We start from the raw sequence: 24,943 nt of genomic DNA, 5'->3' as shown, positions 1-24,943 counted from the left end.
CCTATGCTCTGGCCGTTCAAGACCAGGACGTTAGGCAAGAGATCGTCGTTGTGATTGTGATGTTCAATGATGGCCCTCTGTTAATTTCAACTGCAAAAAAAATTCTCTCGTCGTTCGCTTGCAATTATATCCACCGTTTCTTTCATTACATTAGTTACTCCCTTTTACTTTGAGTATTATTCATATCACCGAAAAAAGTCAATAAAAGATGATAATGATAAAGTCATGCGGTGATCCAACCATAGAAAAAAAATCCCATCTGTGCCTCAGAGTTATTTTCGGAAAAAAGCCTTAAGAATTCCGGAAGTGATGATACAATCATATTAAAGGAATTTCTGAAGGAATCATCGTGAGCATTTCTTGGGGGCAGTCGAAAAAACTTTAGGTGGAATTTAACGGGGACTCTGCAGGTCAATATTTTGAGGGATCCATGCTAAAACTTTAGGAGATGCAAAAAATCTAGGAGGGATTGCTATGGTGGGCTGATTATCCCTTTCTTCCACTCCTCCGGCAGCTGTTCGATTTCGCAGATCCTGACTCTCAACCAGTGCAGACAGGTGACCGACTTTTCTGGGCTCATCTTGATTAATTCATCTACGATACCATCCTTGCCAGAATAGAATCCATGCATAACTTCCCTCAGCGTGGGAGTTGAATCATTTCCGTCCTTTGCTGCATTGACGTAGTCATTTCCTCCGTTGCCTTGGTCTACCGTGCCTCCGATCACCTCACGTGAGTCCGTCAAGAGGCATCCGTCCTTATCCTTGCACATTTCGGCTCACAGAACTGAGCCGTTGCGATTTCTTTGCGCTCCGCTTCTTTCTGGCGGTGCTTTACTCTCCCGAAAAAGGCGGATCGTTTCCGTTTTTGATTGTAACGTTTCACGTTCTGCCGGGTCCCTTGCTGCAGCATTACCGTCCGTGTACTGCGTTCTTCTCCACCAAAATCGCTCTGCACTCCTCGTCGACCCATTTGTTCCATCGACTCCGTTCCACGTGCCTGATAGTGCTCTCAGCTGTGTCGTTGATGGCTGCTTTAACTGTACTCCAGCAGTTCTCCAGAGGAGCCACATCAAGCTCGCCCTCGTCTGGAAACGCGGCCTGGAGATTCTGCGCGTATGCTGAGGCGACATTCCGTTGCTTCAGTCTCTCTTCGGTATCGGCGACTGCCTACCGTGCATTGTTGATGACGGAAAGTTTTGGGCGCAGTTTTACCATCGCCAGGGAGTGGTCGGAGTCGATGTTGGCACCAAGATAGGTCCTGACGTCCTGATGTCGGAGAAGGGGCTGTTTAGGCGCAAAATAAACCAAACATGTTTCTATATATGTCGTTTTTAAAGCTTGGATCACTAGCTTTGTTAACAATTCAGAGAATAGGCATAAAATGTGAAATCATCTGAAGAAAAGTTTAGTTCCTCTTAGTTTAGGAAAATAAGCAATTCCTAATTGAGCCTTCATTCGTTTTTATTTTCCATACTATCGCTTCAGTTTGCAAATTTTGGGTGGAAGCTGTATTTATATTCTGCAATAGAACATTTATCATTGGGAAATCTGAAAAATACAGCTCAAGATCAAAATCAGTTTCTATCACACATTCATCTATAACATCTGAAAATTATAGGGGAATTGTGGGTAAAATGAACAGGGGGGGGGATAAAATGAGCAGGGTGGTGTTTTACAGCATTTAGGGTATTTTTGCATATTTTAACAATTGGGTTCTATGCAACAACATGAATCATTGTACTTCTGCTGATATTGGACTTAAAAATGAACTAAATCACTTTAAAATGGCGAAAATATCAAAAATCATGCAAACAATATAGTCTGATGTAAAACTGAGCTAATCGTAATTAAGGTCGATTCGTCCATTATTCGAAAATTTCTACATGTGTGATATTCCAATAATTTACTCCTAAAAGAAAATATTTAGTGAAGAAAAAATAGGTATTTTTATTGAAAAATTTAACTTTAAAACAAACAGAGCTTGGGGGTAAAATGAACAGTTGGTTCAAACTTTATATAATTTTTACAAGATTTTGTTCAAACTTGGTATACTCTAACGCATATCGTTTCATAACTAGAGTAAAAGTTAAGAAAACATATTTAACATTAACAATCCGCCTGTTTTAGTACATTTTTTTCCAAATAATTATTTCAGTACATTGCAAACTTTATATAACAAGTTTCAAAATCGTAGCACATACAATTTACATCAAATTTACTGACATGCAGTTGAATATATCAAAATTTCATGTTTAAATTAACTATTAAATATGTGTTCATTTTACCCCCATCGATTGTTCATGTTACCCTCACTGTTTTTCGCTACTCGATTATCTTGCATTTTTGTTATCGAAATTAAAGAAAACTGTAGTTTTGAGCATTTTTTTCTTCTAGAGTGTTTAGAACTTAATACCATCTACGATATTACATGGTAAAAAAGAAATATTTTAACATATTTCCATTAAAAACGACGCTAAACGCTTAGGGTGTTCATTTTACCCCCATTTCCCCAAAGATCTGAAAACTACTATTCAAGATCAAAATTAGTTCTTTCATACACTCATCTACAACATGGTGGGACAAAACCAACACAGTCGCAAACATGAGTTGCAAACACCTTGAAAAACGTAGAACTTGATGCTCTTGTTATCTCCTATTTTCAGATATGAGTCGTAGTGCAGTGGTAATGTCACTGCTCATAAATCACAAGGTCATAAGTTCGATTCTGGTCGCGGACATTTTTATTTTTACTCTAATCCATCTGTCAAATCATTTTATGATATTAGTTTGATGTGCTACAGCCCAGATCTCCCCAGATATTAGTCTGATCTGATAATATCAAAATTAGATATTATTATGTTCTTCCCCATACTAATTTTTGATCTTTTATTTCTTATGTCAAACAAACCAATAGCTAATTATGATCTTGAGTACTTCACTGAGGAATATCAAATGATGATATTGTTTTGATTTTTACTTCTACTCGGAGTTGGTCTCGGTTCGTATTATTCTGATGCTGATTTTCCGGTACAATTGGTTTTCTTACGGTTGGCTCATAGAGGCGGATACCAAGCTTTCCGGAGGACCATAGTGCACAGTTGAACTTAGAGACGCTGTTGTGAGCCGCTCCTCCTGGAGAACAGACGCTCAGGTTCGCAGAAGCAACCCCGCTTCCCTGTCAGCCTGCGACCAAATTTTCCACCGGGGATGGTTACCTGATCTTTTCTAAAGTTGCTCGCAGACCGACGCGGAGGTAATGATAGGAGTTTTTGAGCAGAGGCTAATGGATCTCAATGGGATCTGAATTGCGTGAAATACTCATCCTTTACCATGTCATTCGAATATTTTTGTTTTTAATAATTACAAAATAAGAAAAACATTATGGATCCACAATTATCTAAGAACCCTATTACACGTCTTCCCAAACTTGGCAAATCTGTTCTGGTCTGATTTTGTAGAGCGAAGTGAAAATGCAATTTTCCACCAGTTTGGATTGATTCGGAGAACCTACTTTCTTTCTTTCTCTTTGTCTGGACAGCGACAGCAGCGCCGCGGGACACCATGGAAGATGGAAACCAGGAAAAATAAACAATCTTCTTTTCCGTTACGCTGTCGATCTCGAATGCAACCGCCAAGACGTAGAACGTAGAACCTGACGCAGAACGACGGCCGCTAGCGCTGCTAGCTGTCTGTAATTGTTGAAACAAACGGATACCCAGTTCCAGGAGAAGTAGCAACACTTTGGTACCTTCCTCTATGTGTACACAATGTACACCTCAGTGTTCCACCAACACCAAGTAGCTAAACTAACCATCAGAAGACAGCTGCTGGCTGGCCGGTTGCTGCTGGTGCTGCTGCTACATTGATGATGATGGCGCCTTGGTTTATGGCGGAAGTGTGTGGATCCGTTTGGCTGTCTGTCTCTGTTGGTGCGGTGGCGCACGGTCGGCGTAGGAAGAGCGGATTTAGTTTGACCAAACAGCAGTGGAGCTGATTTCAAACAAACAATTTAATTGAATTATGTCGTCGTTTCTCTAGTTTTGCTTCTGGGTGGAAACGGTAATTGGTACAGATTGTTCTTTACTACTAACTTTTGCTACATGATATGACGATGTACGTAACAGTAAAATGAAAGAGCCAATCTATAGTTGAACAGTTTATGTATGGAAGTGCACACTGAAGCTGGTCGAATCTCACGAGCGCATTACAGGTATACCTCGATTTAGTGGACATTTCAATTTTTGAAATGTCTATAAAATCGAATCTTACATAAAATCGAAGCAAAATTTTTTATTTCATTTTTATTTAAATTTTATACCAAAATGTACCAAAACATATAAAAACTGCATGAAAATTGAGTTTTCGATAAAAGGCTCGGAGTTTTTGACCTATATTAGTAATTCTCGCTTAATAACGAATAAACCACTATTTCGCTATTTTTTATGCTCGAAATATTTTGTCTAAAACTATTTATGGTAGATTGAAAAGCCAATATTTTGTGCAATGGACATACACAATAACGCTATTTGCATAAATGTCCCAAAAAATTAAAAAAAAAAATAAATCGGAAATTCATTTAGGGATTTTTTTGAAAATATCTCTGAGGATTTATTTACCCTGGAATTTGTTTACGAATTGCTTCATAAATTCCTTCAGGGTTCCCATCTGAAATTCCTCAAGGGATTCCTTCGGAAATTTAGAGATTCGTGCAAGCACTTGATAGAGCTTGGTTACTGGTTGTGCTGTATTTGCAGAACGATCTTTCTGTATGAGTAGTGTAGGCTTGTGCCGCTATCTTCTCGGTCTCGGTCGCCTTTTGTTGCAATTCTGAGGTGTTAAGTGAACTCAGAATTTTCAACTCTATTACGACGGTCTGCGAATGAAACTTGCCACATTAAATCATCATGTTACACTTTACACAAGTTATTTCAGAGATTTTTTTGAGAAATTGGCCCAAGAATTATTTCAGAAATTCTTCTAGTTATTTATTCATAAATTTCTCTAGGCATTTATTTGGAGAATCTTTTGGAAAAATCTACCAAAAATTTCTTCAGAAACTCTTGTAAAATATCTTTCTGTTTTTGTTTGCTGAAATTTGTCCGAGTGTTCGGCCAAAAAATCCTTTTCGGATTCTTTCAAAAAATCTTCCATTTGGAAATTTTCTTCAGAGATTTGTTTAGAAATTCTTTCTGTTCTATGAATTTCACAAAGAATTCATTCCAAGCATTTCAATGATTTTCTTCTGAAATTCCTCCCCATTTTTTCCAAAAAAATATTTTTGAATTTGAGTAGAAATTCCTCTGATGATTCTTACAAAAATGCATTCAGAGATTCCATTAGAAATATCTTTGGACATTTATTCAAATTACTCCAGAGATTCCTTTAATAAAACTTTCGGCTATGCCTTCATAATCTATTTTTCAGAAAATGTTTCAAAAATTTAAACTGGGGTTACTTTCTAAACTCTTCCAAGGAGTTCATCAAAAATTCTCACAACAATTTCCAATTTCTACAGAAATTTCTCTCCAGTGATTTCTCCGGATGTTTCAGAAAGAGTTGCGTATGAATTTTTGTTGATACTCCGTCAGGGATTTCGTCAGAAAATCCTTCAGAGATTTACCTTTTTTTCGAGACTTTTTGAGATATTTGTCTGAAAAATCCTGCGGGAATTCCTTAAAGCATTCTCTCAAACGGTTCCCCGAGGATTTATTTCAAAACTTTCTCCAGGGTTGGCTTTAGAAGTTGCTCCAGGGATTTTTTTGAATCTGAATTTCTGTCAGAAAAACTTCCTGGGATTTCTCTAGAATATTCTCCAGGGACTCTTTAAAAAGTATAAGATCCATTAGGGAACTTTCTGCAGGGATTCCTGTACAAATTACCCTGGGGGTTCCTTCAGAAAATCTTCCATGGATTTTATTATAAATTCGACTAATAATTTCTTCAAAAATATCTCCAGATTTTCCTTCAGAGTTTTTTTTTTATAATTTTCTACATTGATTTTAATAAACTTCCACAGATTTTTCGAAAATTCTTTCATAGACCCTTGTTGAAATCCATCCTAGGACTCGTTTAAAAAAATCTTTCACGAGTTCCTGAAAAAATCTTTGGGAACTGCTCATAGATTTACTTCAAAAATTCATCCAGCAAATTCGAAAGAAATTCAGTCAGAATTTTTTCACAATATTTTCTAGGGATTCCTCTAGACTTTAGAATGTCATATAGAAACTTCTCTAAGAACTCCTTAAGAAAGTCTTACACGGATGGCTTCCATAAATGTTGCAGGGGTTCGAAAAATCTTGCATAGATTGTTCTAGAAATTAATCTACGAATTTCTTTGAAAGAGATTCCTTCAGAATTTTTTCGAAGCATTCATCTAGAAAACCTTCCATGAAGTTTCTCAAAAGTATTCCATGAACTTTTTTTAAAATATGGTTCAAATTGTGAAGAAGTTTTGAGTTTCAGTTTCTCAATGTATCAGAATCAGAAAATTAAAACTCTTTAAAATTATCTCAGAAGTTTTCAAAAAAACTGTCTCCAATGATTGCTTTTGGAATTCTATAAGATATTATAAAGGAAAATCCCAAAATTTATTCACATGCCTTTAGATATTGCTTCAAGACATTTTTCTTCCAGAAATTGCTCCAAGGATTTCTTAAGTTAGAAAGTCTTAGGAAATCCTCCAAGGATTACTTCAAAAATTTTTCTAAAGATTTTGCCGACTGCTATAGAGGATTGCTATGGAAAGGCTGGAAGACATTTATACAGAGATTCCTGCAGAAATTGACACAGAGATTACCTCAGAAATTCCGCCGGTTATTCCGCTATATATGTATTTTATTAGAAATATCTCCAGGATTTCCTCCAAGCGCACCTCTAAGAATTCCTCTATGAGTTTCTCAAAGACTTCATTGAAACTTTGTTTGAAGTTTTTTTGGGGGTTCTCCCAGGTTTTTTTTAATATTTCGAGAGGTTTTGTTAGTTATTCTAGCAGTAGTTTCCAGGTATTCCTTCCGGAACTTCTTCAGAAAATCCATCTATGAATTTTAAAAATAATCCTTTTTTTCAGAAATGCTTTAAGGAATTTATTTAGAATTTTCTTCAGATTTTTTAAAATTCTTTTTGAAATTTGTTCAGTGATACTTTCGGAGATATCTTTAGATACTTGTTCAATATTACTAGAACTACTTCAGAAATTTCGGCAGGGATTTCTACAAAAGTTGTTCCATGCATTCTTTAAGAAGTTGTTCCAGCAGCTCACGAATTGCTCACGAAATGCATCCGTCAAAAATGTTGTTATTGCTAAGGGATCTATAAAAAAATATTGCCAGAAAATCACTCCATATACTCCGCTCATCGCCATCATCGACAAAGTCAGGGATATTTATAAAAAAAAATGAAGTCAGAAAGGAAAGTATGAGATTACAGTAAATATATACCGTGCGGTACCCATATTCTGAACGGTTAAGGGAATCTCACAACAAACACTAAAATAAATGGAAGTTCTTGTTGCTAGAGATAATGCTTCACATTACCATCAAGTGTGTTAGTTGTCTAGCTAAATGTATAAAATAAATTAAATCTCATAATAACTTCCAGTCTCTGATCTAGACATATTTTTGTTTGTGGACGACGTGTTCCTAATTATGGACACCATAAGAAGCCGTGGTCCTAATTCTGAACACATAGTGTTACTTACTATGTATAAACACATTCTCTACATTCGCAGTTCAGTCAAAAACGATTTGTTTTGTAACGATTGGATAATAGAGGGGCTTAATAAAATTAACACCTCAACTCTCGATTCAATATATGCTTCATAAAAGGAAAATCTATTTTGTATTAGCCGACTGTTCAGAATATGGAGCTGTCTATAATATGGTGCTCGCACGGTAGAACTAAGTATATCGAGGTATGCGTTGGCGCTAATATGGGTACTCTACAAAACAATTTATTGATATGAAGTGCTTCGCGTGGTAAAGGCTGAAAACCCCTGGTTTATAAGTCATCATGTAATAAATTGCAAGTTTTAAACTGATTGAATAGTTTAAAAAATACCTTTAAAAAATTGTACATAAAATCGAGGTAAAATGTACATAAAATCGAAGTACATAAAATCGAGGGTCTATATAATCGAGGGTCCACTAAATCGAGGTATACCTGTAATTGGTGAGCACATTCCATGCTATTATATTCATGTAAATAGGGAAATGGAACCATCTCGGCAGGGCTTCTATTTTGGGCACTTTTCTGATATAACTCATTCAATTTTGAACCACTTGACACAATTTTTGGAGCGCAGTGAGATACGTATAGTATCTAGTCGTGTACAAAATTTCAAGTAAATTGGTTTTGAATTAATTAAGTTAAAGCGAAAAATTGCTCAAAATGCCAGCCCCTGCTCAAGTGACACGGTACCCTATGTATTACCATTGTCATTCCGCATATGTCTTATTATTTTTATTGTTAGCAATTGTAAACTGATTTCCAAACAATTTACAATAAAAAGAGCAAAAAAAACTATTGCTCATACCAAAACTACTATACAAAGAATCATCGCAATTCATTAATGAAATCCAATCATCCAACTATGTACACAGCAAAACACCCGAAACGATCTCGCATTCCGGTTGCACGCATTCCTGATCCGATCATAAACCAATCGCCACCGCCGCCACCTACCTATGTACTTCCCATGAATTCGTTCCGCGATTCGACAGCGGGACGATCGTTAAAAATCATTGTTTTCTCTCGCCTAACAAATCAGCAGCCGACTGAGCGATGAAAACCGATATACGTCGAGACATCCACGACGCGGACGCACTAGGCTGGGGCCATTCCCACGTGGATCACTGCTTCGCAGAATCGGAACAATCTCAGCGAGCGAAAGAGTCCCGCATCCAAGCTTTCTTCGAACGATGCAACAACGAGCGATCGATAACCCGACGACGCGACGACGGAATCAATTTCACGTGTCATCTGAGCTGCCACCGATATATGGGCGTCCAATTTCTCGCTCTCATTTGCTTCCAGTCGTGTCAATGCATTGGCTCTCACGCACCGCGACGCGAGACACCACTGACCACACCGTTAAAATAGTTGCGCCTTCAACGATCTGGGCCGAGACTTGTCTCCGGATGACGCATATTAAACCCCATACAAAGTAGCTTCTAGTGTGACCAGAGATGCCAGATTCGAAGACATCCAATGTAACTTTCATAGTTTGACTAAGTCGTAATGGAACTTTATATTTTGAGGATAAACAGTCGACTCTGCTCCTGCTCCTGCTCCTGCTCTGCTCTGCTCTGCTCTGCTCTGCTCTGCTCTGCTCTGCTCTGCTCTGCTCTGCTCTGCTCTGCTCTGCTCTGCTCTGCTCTGCTCTGCTCTGCTCTGCTCTGCTCTGCTCTGCTCTGCTCTGCTCTGCTCTGCTCTGCTCTGCTCTGCTCTGCTCTGCTCTGCTCTGCTCTGCTCTGCTCTGCTCTGCTCTGCTCTGCTCTGCTCTGCTCTGCTCTGCTCTGCTCTGCTCTGCTCTGCTCTGCTCTGCTCTGCTCTGCTCTGCTCTGCTCTGCTCTGCTCTGCTCTGCTCTGCTCTGCTCTGCTCTGCTCTGCTCTGCTCTGCTCTGCTCTGCTCTGCTCTGCTCTGCTCTGCTCTGCTCTGCTCTGCTCTGCTCTGCTCTGCTCTGCTCTGCTCTGCTCTGCTCTGCTCTGCTCTGCTCTGCTCTGCTCTGCTCTGCTCTGCTCTGCTCTGCTCTGCTCTGCTCTGCTCTGCTCTGCTCTGCTCTGCTCTGCTCTGCTCTGCTCTGCTCTGCTCTGCTCTGCTCTGCTCTGCTCTGCTCTGCTCTGCTCTGCTCTGCTCTGCTCTGCTCTGCTCTGCTCTGCTCTGCTCTGCTCTGCTCTGCTCTGCTCTGCTCTGCTCTGCTCTGCTCTGCTCTGCTCTGCTCTGCTCTGCTCTGCTCTGCTCTGCTCTGCTCTGCTCTGCTCTGCTCTGCTCTGCTCTGCTCTGCTCTGCTCTGCTCTGCTCTGCTCTGCTCTGCTCTGCTCTGCTCTGCTCTGCTCTGCTCTGCTCTGCTCTGCTCTGCTCTGCTCTGCTCTGCTCTGCTCTGCTCTGCTCTGCTCTGCTCTGCTCTGCTCTGCTCTGCTCTGCTCTGCTCTGCTCTGCTCTGCTCTGCTCTGCTCTGCTCTGCTCTGCTCTGCTCTGCTCTGTTCTGCTCTGCTCTGCTCTGCTCTGCTCTGCTCTGCTCTGCTCTGCTCTGCTCTGCTCTGCTCTGCTCTGCTCTGCTCTGCTCTGCTCTGCTCTGCTCTGCTCTGCTCTGCTCTGCTCTGCTCTGCTCTGCTCTGCTCTGCTCTGCTCTGCTCTGCTCTGCTCTGCTCTGCTCTGCTCTGCTCTGCTCTGCTCTGCTCTGCTCTGCTCTGCTCTGCTCTGCTCTGCTCTGCTCTGCTCTGCTCTGCTCTGCTCTGCTCTGCTCTGGGGCTGTTCATAAACCACGTAGACCAAAATTTGGCCATCTCAGACCCCCCTCCCCCCTCGTAGACTTTCGTCCATACAAAAAATTTAAAATTTGTATGGAGCGTAGACTTTGGCTAGATCCCCCCTCCCCCCAAAAAGTCTACGTGGTTTATGAACGGCCCCTCTGCTCTGCTCTGCTCTGCTCTGCTCTGCTCTGCTTCATAAATTCACTCTGGGGATACAACCAGCAGTTCCACGATTTTTACTCTGGAATTCCGTTGGGGAATTCAACGGAAGCTCCTTCTGGGAGTTCCTCCAGTAGTTTCCTCTGGGGATTCGTCCAGAAATTGCTTCTGGAAATTTCTGCAGTAGTTCCCTCCGTTGATTTTTCCGGGAGTTCCTTCTGGAATCCTATCTGTGGAGATTCTTCCAGGAATTCCCTCTGATGATTCCGCCAGAAATTCCTTTCGGAGATTGCGCTAAGAACTCTATTCGCTCTTTAGGAAAGTTTTCTACGTATTTATTTTGAATGTTCTTTAGAACATCTTCCATGCACCGCTTCAGAATTTCCTCTGGAATTTCCACCGAAATTTTGCAGGATCCTCCAGAAATTTCTTCAAAAATTCATCTAATAATCTGCCATTGTTTTTCTAAAAAAATCCTTCATATTTTTTCTGAAATCCGTAAGATATGTTTTTTACGAGATCATCCACGGATTCTTTCAGAAATGCATGGAACGATTCTTTGATAAAATCAAAGATGCCTCTAGAAATTTCTCCTAATATTTCTTAAGAAAATCTTCCACAAACTTCTTCAGAAATTCTCACAAAGATTACTTTAGAAATACTTCCAGCGATTCGTTAAGATATTTCTTTGGAGATTGTTTAAGAAGACTCCTTCAGAAATTACTTCACGAATCCGATCCTAAAACCTACCAAGGTTCCTTACAGCAATTCTTCCGGCTATTTTTTTTCAGAAATTCTTCCAGATATTCCATCTCAGATATTCTCTTAAGTTGATTTCTATGGGCTTCTTCTGAAATTCTACCAGGGTTTTTTTTTCTGGAGATTCGGTAAAAAAAAATCTTCGGAAATTTCTACAGGGATTCTCAGTGCGAACCTGGTGTGACGGTTAGAAAACTTGACTATCACGCCAAGTATGGGATCGAATCCCACACCGAATTTGTCGAGTGCTGTGGGTTCAGTAATTCAGTTCAGCAGAGATTCCTACAAGATTTCTTCAAGTTATTTCTCGATGTATTCCTTCTGAATTCTGTCCGGCATGTCCTGTATAACTTCAATAATTTCTCCATGAATTCTTTAAGAATTTTATTCTAAACTATTTCCTAGGAATTTCTACGGAAATATCTTTAGAAATATCCCAAGAGTTTCTATACCTTATCTATACGTTTCTCCAGGTATTCAATTTTGTTTCGGATATTCGTCCACAGATTTTTCCAAGAATACTTTCAGAAAATCCTCCTAGCATTTTATATAATGATTTTTCCAGGAATTTTCCTTCAAAATCCTCATTTTTCCTAGGAATTTCACCAAGGATTTACCGAGTAATTTCTCTAGGAAGTTTTTAGAAGATTCCCCATTGATTTCTCCAAGAGTTTCCTGGTGATTTTCAGATATTATTCCAGAAGGTCATTCAAAAGTACTTCCCAAGACTTCTTCAGAAATTTGAGCAAGGAATTTCTTCTAAATTTCAACCAAGGAGTTTGTTTAGAAATTCTTCTAAAAAATACTTTGCAAATCCTACAGGGATTGCTTCGAAAATTGTTACCAAAGTTTCTCCAAGAATTCTTAGAGTAATTCCGTAAGTGAAGAAGTTCCTACAATGTTTTTTTTTTTTTAATTACTCTTGCAGTTCCATCAGAAATATCTCCTGGAATGTCTTTAGAGATCTCTGCAGAGTTTGTTGTTGTTGATATTTCTCCAGGGATTTTCATAAGCTCTTCTAGTTATTCCACAGAATTACTGAAGAATTCTTCAAGAAATCCATGAAGGAATTTCAAGAAATTCCTGGAGGATTGTATCAAGAAACCTCTTAGAAAGAGCTTATTTAGGAAATTTTCGATTTTTTTAGCAATTCGTAGAAAAAATCCTGAAGTAATCTCTAAGGGATTTTTTTTTTGAGAGCAGCATCTAGACCCGCGGTCACCAAAGTGCGGCCCGCGGGCCGCACGTGATGTCCAGTTCTCTATGTTGCCGTAGAATTCCTTAAAATGTTTCTTATGGATGCTGTTCTACTCCAGAATTAATCAAGAATAACGTGTTGAATGTTTCACAAATCGACCCAGGTGTTGCAATACGAGCAGTTGAAAAAATGGGCCTGAGGATCACTGATCTAGACGAATGCCTAGGGTAATACCTCGGAGAATACCTGAAGAAAAACTCTAAAATACTCTCTTTATTCTCCTAAAAAATCATGAGTGACTTGTGGAAGAACTCGGCAAGTTATTCCAAGGAAAAAATGAGAAGCCTTTGGATGGATTCTTGGGAAAACCCGTAGTGAAAATACAGAAGGGATCTCAAAAAAAAACTGTCTGTACAAACCACAAACAATGACACTGGTGATTTTTTTGAAGAAATCCTTCAATAAAGTTCTGAGAAATTCCTGGAGGATTTTCTGAAGGAATCCTTACACAAAAATTTTCAAAATTACTACCTGGAGAAATTTCTTAAGGCAATCCTGCAGAAATAATAAAAAAAATCCTGGAGGAATTCTATAAAGAACCACTTTAGATATATAAAAATAAATGTTTGAAGGAATCTTTGAAATAATACCTCGAAGAATCTTCTGGAAGTATTCATAGAAAAAAAAAAACTAGAAAAATTCCATGGTGAACGCTATTGAATAAATTTTGGAGCTATTTCTGTTGGAATTGTTGTTCTGCTGGAATTTAAGTAACTTCTGCTGGAATTGTGTGTGGGAATTGTTTTGGAGAATTCCCAAAGTAAGGTTTGAATAAACCTTAAGCAATTCCTGGAGGAATACCGGAAGAAACTATTTAAAAAACCCTTGGAGTACTTCCAAAGAATTCCTTGAGAATTTTCTAGAGGAATTTCCAAATAAATGCCCAACAAATTCCCTGAATAAATGGAGTAATACTTGAAGAAACCTCTAGAAATACTCAAGCAATGGTTGCTGAAAAAGTTTCCGTAACAAAAAATCAGAATTTCTGAAGGAAAACCCTAGAGGAATTACTGAAGGAACCTCCGAATCTTTGAGAAATGTTTTTTTTAACAATTACATCTAATCGTTTGGAAGAATTCCTGCAGAAACCCCAGGAGAAATTCCTATAGAATTTCTAGAGAATTTTCGGAGAAAATTCAAAGAAAAACTCTTGGCAAAAATACGGACCATATTTCAGAAATTCCTTCAGAAATGTTTGTTTAAATTCATGAAAGAATAAAAGCATGTACTCATGCATCAATGCTTGAATGATTCTCATATAGAATTACATCGCTAATCTCAAGAGGAAGTTTAGAAGAAATTTCTGAGGAAAGCCGCAGACCAGTTCCAAGATCTTTTGAGAAATTTCTTGAGAATCTTCTGAAGAAGTGTCAATGAAAATTCATGGACATCCATGAACGGAGATTGATTTTGAAGGGTGTAGAGGAATTTCAAGAAATGCTGCGAGAATATTCTCTCTGTAAACATGCCAGATTATTTTTGATAAATCCTCAAGGAATCCCCAAAGCAAATTCTAGCGGTGTTCTTGGAAGTAATCCTCGAGAAATTTCTTGAAATTTTAAAAAGAATTCATGTGAAAGTCATAAAAAGAGTTCTGGCAAGAATGTCATTTTCGCAATTAATAATGCATGGAAGGGTTTTCCCGGGTATTTAACAAGGTTATGTTGAGGGAATTCTTTTAGAAAATCATTCAGAAATTCCTCTAAAAATGCCTCCAAGCGACACTTCCAGGATTTTTTCCTCAAATGCTTTAAAGAATTCCTCCAAGGATACCATCAGTAATTCCTCCAAGAATTCCTTCGGGAATTTCTTCAAGAATTCTTTAAGGGATTCCTCCAGGAATGCCTTCAGTGATTCCTCCTGGGATTCCTTTATGGATTTCTTCAACATTTTTTTCAGGGATTTCTTCAGGAATTTCTTCAGGGATTTCCCCATGAATTTCTTCAGGGATTTTTCAAGAAATTTCTACAGGGATTTCGCCAGGAATTTCTTCAGGGATTTCTCCAGGAATTCGTCTAGGGATTCCTCCAGGTGTTCTTTTAGGGATTCCTCCAAGAGTTTCTTCAGAGATTCCTTCAGGAATTCCTCCTGGAAGTCCTCCAGAAATTCCTTCAGGGATTCTTTTTAGAATTCTTTTATGTCTTTTATGGAATTGTCTCCAAAAATTTCTTCTGGGATTTCTTCAGCAATTCCTCCAGGGATTCCTCCAAGAATTCCTTCAGGAATATCTCCAAGAATTCCATTGGGAATTTCTTCAAGAATTCTTTTAGGGATTCCTCCAGGAATGCCTTCAGTGATTCCTCCTGGGATTCCTTTATGGACTCCTTCAAGATTTTTTTTCAGGGATTCCTTCAGAAAATTCTTCAGGGATTTTTCAAAAAATTTCTACAGGGATTTCGCCAGGAATTTCCCCAGAAATCCGTCTAGGTATTCCTCCAGGTGTTCTTTCAAAGATTTCTCCAAGAGTTTTTTCAGGGATTTCTGTGAATGGGATCGTTGCCGTGTGGTTGACGGCATTGATGTGATCAGGTGTTACAAGTGTTGTGCATTTAATCATATAGCAGCCAATTGTAAAGCCAATGGGATTACGTGTCCTCGGTGTGCAGGTGCTCATCCAGTACAAGAATGTGACTCTTCAGTGCATAAATGTGATAATTGCATCAGAATGTCCAAAAATGGTAGGCAGGGGGTCCGTGTGGACCATGTTGCCTGGAGTGATAGGTGTCCAGTATACCGAAGATTAAAAGAAAAGAAGAAGGAAAAGGTCGATTTCGGTGTCTAGCAATCAAAGAGTGATATTTTGTATACTAATTGTGCTGTCTGTAGCCATTTTGAAGAAATTAGGTTGGCAATCCAACAACATAAACCGAAAATTTTTGTCATTACCGAGACTCACCTAACAGACAAACATAATGTGAATTTATATGACGTTTTGGGATATGATATGGTTAATTGCTTGTCGAATTCGAGCCATACCGGAGGTGTGACATTTTACATAAAAAAGAGCATCAAATGGTCTATGAACTACAATGGATCTGGAAATGGTAACTGGCTTTTAAGTGTGTATATATCTGGTGGCGTTATGAAAGGTATGTATGGTGGTCTTTATCATTCACCCAATGCTAGTGATTCAACATTTTTAAAGTGCCTTGAAGACGAATGGTTACCCAGAGTGTTAGAAAACGATGGGATAGTCACACTCATTGGTGACTTTAATATCAATTGGCTAGATAACGTAGATAGACATGAGTTGAAAAATCTTATGGACTCAGTTTCGTTGTGTCAAAGAGTAAACTTTCCAACGAGAGTGAATCATAGAAGTAGCACAATGATTGATTTAGTTTTTAGTAATAGCGATAAATTGAGTGTAATTGAATTGCCACTTGATAAAATATCTGACCATGCAACTATGGGACTTGTAATGGAAAATTCGACAAAGGAAGTAATACCGCATAGGATAAAAATAAAATGTTGGAAAAAGTATTCAAGGTCTCGTCTTCAGACTGAGCTTCGTTGGAAAATGAGGGATTTTCACCAATGCTGTAGTACTGACAGTTCAGCGGAAAAGCTATCAGAAGCAATAGAGTCTACTGTGAATAGTATGGTTGAAGAAAAAGAGATTGTTGTTACAGACACAGCCCCATGGTACACAAGTTCTTTAAAGTCTTTGAAGATACTCCGGGATGAGGCTCATTTGAAATTTAGATCAACGCGAAATCAATCAGATTGGAACGATTACCAGATAAAAAGAAATAGCTATTTTTATGCCATTCGGGATGCTAAGAAGTCGGCTGTTCAACAAGAGCTGAGAGCGTGTAGTAACAACTCAAAAAAGCTGTGGAAATCCTTAAAGAGATTGATGAATCCAGCTAAAAATAATGACATAGGAGTTCGATTTTCCAATATTGACGATGATCTTGATGATAAAGCAAAAGCTGATAAGTTGAATGACTATTTTATTGACAGCGTTAAGCAGATTCACAACAGCATACCAGAGTCTAATTTGAATGATTCCGAAAATACAGAAAGTTCAAGTTCAAATAGCAGATGGTCAGTATTCGAGCCAGTTGATATGACCCGTTTGAAAAAAACCGTATATAACTTGAAACAATGCGGAGGAATTAATAACGTTAATACGACAGTAATGATTGATGCATTCGAGGCAATTAAATACGAATTTCTCGCATTGATTAATATGTCCCTGAGTAAAGGAGAATTTCCATCAAGCTGGAAGAAGTCTTTAGTGGTGCCACTACCGAAAGTGCCAAATTCACAAAAACCTGAAGATAGAAGACCAATAAACATGTTACCATTATATGAAAAAGTTATTGAGCTCATAGTCAAGGAGGAGTTAATGTCTTTTCTCAACAATCATGACATTCTGTTGCCAGAACAGTCTGGTTTTAGAAAACATCATTCTTGCGAAACTGCATTAAACTCGTTGCTTTTTACGTGGAAAAATGCTTTAGAAGATAGAAAAGTAGTTTTAGCCATATTCTTAGATTTGAAAAAGGCATTCGAAACCATAGACAGAAACAAGTTAATTAGTACTCTACATAATATAGGAATTAGTGGTAAGGTTATTGACTGGTTTAAAAGTTATTTAACAATGAGGACACAGGCTACTATCTATCGAGGACAAGAATCTGACTATAAATACGTTGACTTAGGGGTTCCACAAGGTAGCGTGCTAGGACCAATTCTTTTCATTTTGTATGTTAATGATATTAAGGATGTTGTGACGTTTGGTAATATAAGTTTGTTTGCTGATGATACAGTATTGTTCGTTATTGCTGACAGCATTGCAGAAGCTTATTCAGTAATGAAGCTTGAATTGAGCAAACTGACGGAGTGGCTGAAGATGAAGAAACTGAAATTAAATGTCAAGAAAACAAAGTATATGTTAATTACAAACAAAATAAGGACTGGACATGTTGACACCTTATCAATCGATGGCGAAGTTGTTGAGCAAGTTAATGTTGTAAAATATCTTGGAGTGATGGTTGACGAGAAACTAAATTTCAATGAGCATATTGACTACATAATAAGAAAAGCTGCTTCAAAATATGGAATGTTGTGTAAAATCAACAAGTTTTTATCATTTGACAACAAGGTTATGTTGAACAAGACATTAGTAGCTCCACACTTCGAATATTGTGCTTCCATACTGTTCCTGGCTTCAAAACGACAGATGACGAGAATGCAAACTGTGCAAAACCGGACAATGCGATTGATATTAGGATGTGATAGGATGACGCCAAGTAGACTGATGAGAGATATGCTGCAATGGATGCCAGTGAAAGACAGAATAACACTTCGAACCCTGACTCTTGTTTTTAAAATCAAGCACGGATTGACACCAACATATTTGACTGAAAACATACAATATGGATCAGACGTTCATCAATACGAGACCAGAAGAGCCAATGACTTTCGCTTACCGAATTTGACGATGACAGGAACACAGAATTCGTTATTTTTCAAAGGATTTAGACTTTTCAACACGCTGCCGGACGAAATAAAAGGAGAGACCAGTGAATTAAGATTCAAACACAAATGTATCCAATTTTTAAAGAACATGACTTAGAGATGGACATACGCGGGAGCATTGAGTAGATACTAAGGAGTGAACCGGACCGGAGGACGATGAGAAATAAAATATCAAATTGATAAACTGTCTTGTAAGCCTCCCATTTGTAAATGAAGCGTATGGGGTGTAGGTGGAGTTCATAGACTCCTACGGGACCATCAGGAAAAAAAAAATAAATTCCTTCAGGGATTTCTCCAAAAATTTATTCAGGGATTTTTCCAGGAGTTCCTTCAGGGATTCCTCCAAGAATTCCTTTTAGGGATTCCTCTACAGATTCTCTAGCAGCTCCTCCAAGAATTCCTTCACGGATTTCTTCAGGATTGGTTTCAAGGATTCCTCCAGGAATTCCTTCATGGGTTCCTCTAGGGGGATGGATTCTTACAGGAGTTCCTTCAAGGATTCCTCCAAGAATTTCATCAGGGATTCCTCAAGGAATTTTTCCAGAGATTTCTCCAAAAAAAAAATGGGTTTGGCCATTAGTCCATTAGTCGAAATAATTCGTCGGTGGAAATAAGTCGATCGTGTTTATGAAATCATTCCAAAATAAGCTGGCATCTCTGTGCGTGACGAACCGCAAGGTTGTTATCTGGAAAACAAACTGCATTGTTTACATTCCCGAAGCGAACGCAAAGCCCGGTTCCTCTCTCGGTCTCTCTGGTTTCAAACGTTTCTGACTTCAGCATCCGATCTGCAGAGCGACCTTCGATCGCGCGCAGAACCGCACGCTCTCCAGCTCCACGCTGCTGAAAACGACTCTGATGGGAACTTGGCGCGCGCGTTGGCGTCACGCAGCAGCAGCTTCGCACCATGCGACGATTAGGTCGCGCGTTTAGTTCTCTGTCGGATGTTCACTGAGGCGTATTACCTGCAGCCGAACCGCGTCGCGTCGTTGTTTATCCGTCGTCGTTCGTTCGTTGTCGTCATTTCGTCGGTCTTTCCGTATGCCGGTCGCGCTTCGCGCCACTCATTATAGGCGGTCGAATTGATTGCATTGATGATTTATGATTCTCGCGGTGTCGATTGATTCTATCTACCTACCTGTTTCAGTGCGTGGCGTTCGGGGTGAAAGTGAATGGTCAAATAGGTGATAGGGGTGACGTCGCTCGTGAAACAAGGCGTAAAAGAGTGAATCGAAAGTGTTCCATCAGGGATCGGCTCTTTGTTGATGTCTGACCGCGCGCGCGTTCAACTGAATGTTTGTTTAATAGAAGAAAACAACACAATCGAAGTGTATTGATCGATGTTTGTTTGAATTTGTCTATGTTGATTAGTCCTACATTCAGAGGCCCTGGCAGGCATCCGCATGTACGGGGAAATTGGGCTCGAGTGAGATCACTTTGATGAAATCAGAGGAGTTCAGTGTTTAGTGCAAAAAAAACAAGCAAATCGTGTTCAAGTGTTCGTCCAAAGTTTGAGACGACCCAGAATCCAAACATCAAAGCATTATACGTGACCAAAGGAACGGTTCCGTGCATAAATTCATATTCTTGCGAAGTGGGACACCGTATCGTTGAAGTACAGCTGATCCTACCGTATTTTGGATTGCAGTTAGCCGCCCCAACATCCCGGTACATTTGTAGGAGAAGAACAAAGGCCCAAACCGAACACCAGGACCGCAAGCATTTGTAAGTTTAATTCTTATCTCTAGACCGTAGTTCAAATTTACGACTGTTTAATTATGGATTACGTGTTCCAAGCCGAATGCGGGACCGGCGTTGCCGATGGACGACGGAGACAAAACGCTTGTGGTTGAGATTTCGTGTTTCGGTGCAAATTTTTGCGCTCTGAGCAATGTCCCACGCCAAAGTTCGGAGTCATTACTTATTGCTAATGAGCGGTGGTTCCGGAGTGTATCTAGTTCTTGTTCAAGAATAAAATTCGATTTTAATAGGTCTATAAACTTCAAAGGTTGGTCATGTCAGAGTTTTGTCATGAATTATACTCAGCAGAGCTATTGTAAGAGGCTCTGTGACGTTTGGAGCTATGGATTAGAGTTGAACGTTTTTGTACAAACAAGCTTCGTTTGAAATAAGTCTATGGGGTCTTTGCACGACACTTGTATAACCCGCAATGCGCCATTTAAAAAACCCTCTGATATACAGGTTGTTCCCAAGGATGTTTTCGATCATCTTGCGAGAGTTTGACTAATTTGTCTCCTTTATGCCAGTTCAACTGACAATCACTCTTAAAAATCGAAAAAAGTTGCAAATTACCTCATTCAACGGTACACCAAAGTCTACTGAAAAGCTACATATTAGCGTGGGTCATCGGAACCGTTTTCTCAGATCAAGGCTTTTTTGGTTCCGTCTCGGGTCCTGAGTATCTGTGCAAAATTTGAGCACGATCGGTTGCGTCTACACTTTGCGCATTGCAATTGAAATTTGTATGGGATTTTGTATGGGAAAACAAGTTTGTCTGAAACTTTTTAACCGATACTGTAAAATGATAGCCTAGGATGTTCTAAAAAACTTTGTTGAAGACCCAAAGCGATTCGATGCTTGTGAAAATAGTTATAACCAACGAACCGCATGCATGTGTTTATGTTTTAACATGTAATGGAATAACAATAGCAACAAAATCATGCTGTTTCGCCAAGCAATGCCAACGCTATAACTTTTTTCATAAGCATCAGATCACTTCGCGGTCTTCGACAAAGTTTTTCAGGACACCCTAGGCTATGTTTACCTTTTATCGGTTACATGGTTTTAGAAAAATTCAAGCTTGTAATGAGAGAAATGCAAAAAAGTGTGTTTTCCCATGTAAAACTCCATACAAACTTCAAACGCGATGCGCAAAACGTAGACATAACCGATCCTGCCCAAATTTTGCACACTCATTTGGGTCCTGAAATGGGATCAAAAAAGCTTTGATCTGATGGGATACCATTGAATTTTTCAGTTTTCCATATAAACGATGACCCACTCTACTACATATATGCTGACTCAACAAACGAATTTTCGATATAAGGCTCGGAGTGTCCCAATCCTCTCAATTGTATGTATGTATGTGTTCAAGAGTCAAATAGCAACGAGGATCCCCTCAGCTGGTTCGTGCAAGTGCAGTCAAGCGCATACCCAGTGCCCATGATTATTGCAGAATACATGCATAATTGCATAAGTTTCGAAAAATGTTAGAAAAGGGCTAGGACACACACTAAACGCTGACTGCAAAGCAAAAACCAGCAAAATAATTAGCTGAATTTTCACCATTTTTTTGCTTTTCTCGTACACCAAGGTGTACCGAAAGGCAATATGTTCACTCCAAAAACGAAATTTTGATAGATAGGAAAGTTTCATATACCAATCGACTCAGCTCGACGAGTTGAGATGATGTCTCTCTCTGTGTGTGTGTGTGTGTGTGTGTGTGTGTGTGTGTGTGTGTGTGTGTGTGTGTGTGTGTGTGTGTGTGTGTGTGTGTGTGTGTGTGTGTGTGTGTGTGTGTGTGTGTGTGTGTGTGTGTGTGTGTGTGTGTGTGTGTGTGTGTGTGTGTGTGTGTGTGTGTGTGTGTGTGTGTGTGTGTGTGTGTGTGTGTGTGTGTGTGTGTGTCTGTGTTTTTTTTCCTCCCAACCTCCCGAGCAGAGAAAACCGATTGGAAAAACTCTGCTACACCTTGTCGCCTCGATCCCCCTGGTACCACTGATGCGACTGCTTCAGGGGGGCAATGCGCTCATGCGCTCTTCTTCTTCTGTGCTCATGCACATTTTGTCGCTTCTAAATTTGTTATTCTAATCTTTTTAGTGTTCGTACCTAACCTATCGCCATTCAGCGACACAGTTGGTACAAACATATACCAAATTTGTTATTCTAATGCCGTCCGTGTGCCATTTAGCACTCCGGCTTTTCGCGCACGACTCGGATAGTCCCCGACGGTGGATCTACCCTATCCGACGAAGAGTTCCCCACACTGAAACTTCTTCCGTTACCGATACTTCCCAGGCTGGTGCCAAGGTCGGTTCTGAGATTCCGGTTGGAGACTGGCTTCCGGTTCACAGGCGCCCTGACGACCAAGCACCGGTGCTTTTTCGCGGTCTACTCGGTCTAGTCCCCGGCGGTGGACGGACCTAGCCTACTCCGACAGAGAAAGACCCCGACGGTGGAAGTTCTCTCGACACCGATGTTTTCAACCCGACCAGTAAGGTGCCGAAGTCGGCCCGGCGATTCCGGTTGGTGGTAGACTTCCGGTTCACCGGCGCCCCGACGACCTATAACCGGTACTACGCAACGAACGACTCGGTCAAGTCCCCGGCGGTGGATCAAGCCTACTCCGATCGCGACCCAATACTCTTTGATCTTCGCGCCATCTCCGCTGGAGAGCTGACATGATCCGCGTGACCGCTCTGTTCACCGCATTCCATACGGTTTCGTCCTGACACATTATCTCTACTACGTTGTTGGGACTCAGATTTACAGCAGCGCTCGCTAGTATGTCACCACGTACTTCTTCAAATCGCGGACAGTCGAATATCACGTGCTCCGGTGTCTCCTCGTTGTTTGGGCATGTCGGACAGAATGGGGACTCTGCATGGCCGAATCGATATAAATACTGTCTGAAGCATCCATGACCTGACAAGAACTGTGTTAGGTAGAAGTTCACATCTCCGTGTTTTCTGGACATCCATACCGACACATCTGGGATAAGCCGGTAGGTCCATCTACCCTTCTCCGCGTCATTCCACTCTTGCTGCCACTTAGCCAACGAGTCCGCTCTGATTGTCTTCCTCACGTTTGCAGTGCCTCTTCTCCGGTAACACTCTACATCCTCTGCCAGGGTGATGTGTATGGGAACCATCCCGGCGATAATGCAGACTGCTTCCGACGATATCGTCCTGTACGCGCTCGCCACACGAATAGCCATGAGCCGGAACGTGCTCGAAAGTTTTGTTCGATTCCGCTTCAGTTTCAGCGCTGTAGCCCAGGCCGGAACTCCGTATCTAAGTATCGAAGAGGATACTCCCGCCAGCGTTTGCAACTAGCCTAAAGCACCGGGTTTTTTTTCAATGTTGTCCTGGGACTAAACAAGAAGCAAGACATGGATGAAGCCAGGGTTCTGATGCATGGACAAATATCAGTTCTACCGTTTTGTTTTTCTCAGAAATAGAATCGATTATGTGTGAATAAGGGCGCACTTTCGCTGAGATTTATAACCCTGTGAAAACGGTACTTTTTCATCACATTCGATTTCTCGAACCTCTGAGGTAACAAAACAAGAACTGTACAGAAATCGATGCTCCATTGCCTCTCAATGACAATGGAGTAGTACGACATGCACTAAATACTAAGGATACGGGTATTGCCACAAAAGATCTAAATACTGGTCGCAGTGGCTCATCCGAACAGAAAAAAAAAATACTCCCGCCAGAAGACGTTTGCTGCTGCTGCTCGGTCCACCGATGTTCGGCATAATCCTGGATACAGCATTAACAACTTTCGCTGCCTTCTCACAGGCATAGTCGACGTGGCAATTGAAATTCAATCGGTCGTCCACCATCACGCCCAGGTGTTTTAACGCACGCTTTGACGGGATAACCTGTCCGCCGACGTTAATTTCGGCCCGTTGAACTGCTTTACAGTTGCTGACTAGCACTACCTCTGTCTTATGGTGAGCCAACCGCAGCTTTACTTCACTCATCCAGGCCTCGATGGAACCGATCGTCTCCGCCGTCAGCATCTCTACTTCTTCCAGGTGTGAATCTGAAGCTTTACCCAACACTTCGATATCGGAATAGCTGGCTCAGGGCCAATGAAGTCATGTGATGCTCCTCGATTTGAGTTCGACAAGCGATAACTATCTTCGACCTAGAGTTGGCCGAAGCAAGTGCTTTAATAGCAGCCTGGCTATCTGAACAGAAGTATATTACTTTGCCCATTACGTGATTTTGAAGTGTCGATTGCACTCCGCACATAAGAGCAAAGATTTCGGCCTGAAAAAACGGTGCAGTGTCTACCAAGTGAGTAAGACAGATACAGCCTTAGCTCACGAGAAGAAACACCAGCACCTGCTCGACCTTCGAGAAGGGAGCCATCAGTGTAACATACAATGCCGTCTCAAATACTTCTTTCCAGATAACCAGATGTTCACTCTTCCCGGGAAGGGAATTTCGTGGAAAATGTCCTATATGGGAAATTACAAGCAATTGTAAGATCACTTGGAGCAAGGACAATTTTGTCCCAATTCACCAAAAGTGGAAACAACGAGGTGTGTGTTGATGTGCGGTTCACAGGAGTTTCCTCTAGTAGACCGAGTACCCGTAGACGGTAAGTGCAAGAAAGTGCTTCTTGTTTGAGATGAATGTGTAGTGGGGCAACGTCCAAGAGAACTTCGAGCGCTGCCGTGGGAGTTGAAGAGAACGCTCCAGACATCGCCATTAAGCACATCCTTTGCAGATGGCCTAACTTTGATTGGATCGTTCTCATTTCGCCCTTTTGCCACCCCACAAGACATCCATAGGCCAATATTGGCCGAACAACAGTTGTGTATATCCATTTGATATACTTGGGTTTAAGACCCCAAGTTGTACCAAAGGTTCGCCGGCATTGCCCGAAGGCCATACAAGCTTTCTTGATTCTGATCTTAATGTGAGGTGTCAAGGAAAGCTTGGAATCAAGAATGACTCCAACGTACTTTACCTGTTCAGTCACATCGATTTCAGAATCAAAGAGACGCAAAGGTCGAACGCCATTACGGTTTCGCCTTTCCGTGAAAAGA

The 24,943-nt window shown here is 40.5% G+C and overlaps 1 protein-coding gene across 3 annotated transcripts in view; it reads left to right on the top strand.

Moving 5' to 3' along the window:
• LOC109423294 (rap guanine nucleotide exchange factor 4) overlaps nucleotides 1–24,943 on the top strand; it is a 957,479-nt gene that overhangs the window by 466,797 nt on the left and 465,739 nt on the right. The window contains exon 1 of one of the 3 annotated variants that reach the window (XM_020077464.3): nucleotides 19,021–19,863. The exons of the other annotated variants lie outside the window; for them this stretch is intronic. The gene's annotated coding sequence lies outside the window, so the exon portion shown is untranslated. Of the gene's footprint in view, nucleotides 1–19,020; nucleotides 19,864–24,943 lie in introns of those variants that run through there. 3 annotated transcript variants of the gene reach the window in all.

Source organism: Aedes albopictus, chromosome 2 (assembly GCF_035046485.1).
Source record: "Aedes albopictus strain Foshan chromosome 2, AalbF5, whole genome shotgun sequence".
Taxonomy (NCBI): domain Eukaryota; kingdom Metazoa; phylum Arthropoda; class Insecta; order Diptera; family Culicidae; genus Aedes; species Aedes albopictus.
The sequence above is the reverse complement of the archived record's forward strand: the minus strand, read 5'-3'. Positions and strand labels throughout refer to the sequence as shown.